This window comes from Penaeus monodon, chromosome 25, assembly GCF_015228065.2.
Source record: "Penaeus monodon isolate SGIC_2016 chromosome 25, NSTDA_Pmon_1, whole genome shotgun sequence".
NCBI lineage: Eukaryota > Metazoa > Arthropoda > Malacostraca > Decapoda > Penaeidae > Penaeus > Penaeus monodon.
In genome coordinates this window covers 8,864,294-8,864,534 of record NC_051410.1, presented here as the reverse complement: position 1 = coordinate 8,864,534, position 241 = coordinate 8,864,294, and positions in this window count along the sequence as shown.

Genomic DNA, 241 nt, shown 5'->3' with positions numbered 1-241 from the left:
CAACCTCATACTAATTGAACTTTTTATTTTTTTTCTTCAGCAAGTCATATTAATCTCATTAATTATTTTGCATCAAGTTATTCAAATATATATTTTTTTTTACAAAGAAAGTCAATGCAGAAATTAAATATGATTATCGAAATTTTCAATTACGAAATAGTGTTTTGGGAGCAAAATACTGTATTTTCGTGTGTTTAAGTAATATAACCCAAGGCTGTACTATGTGTTTTTTATTCGTATA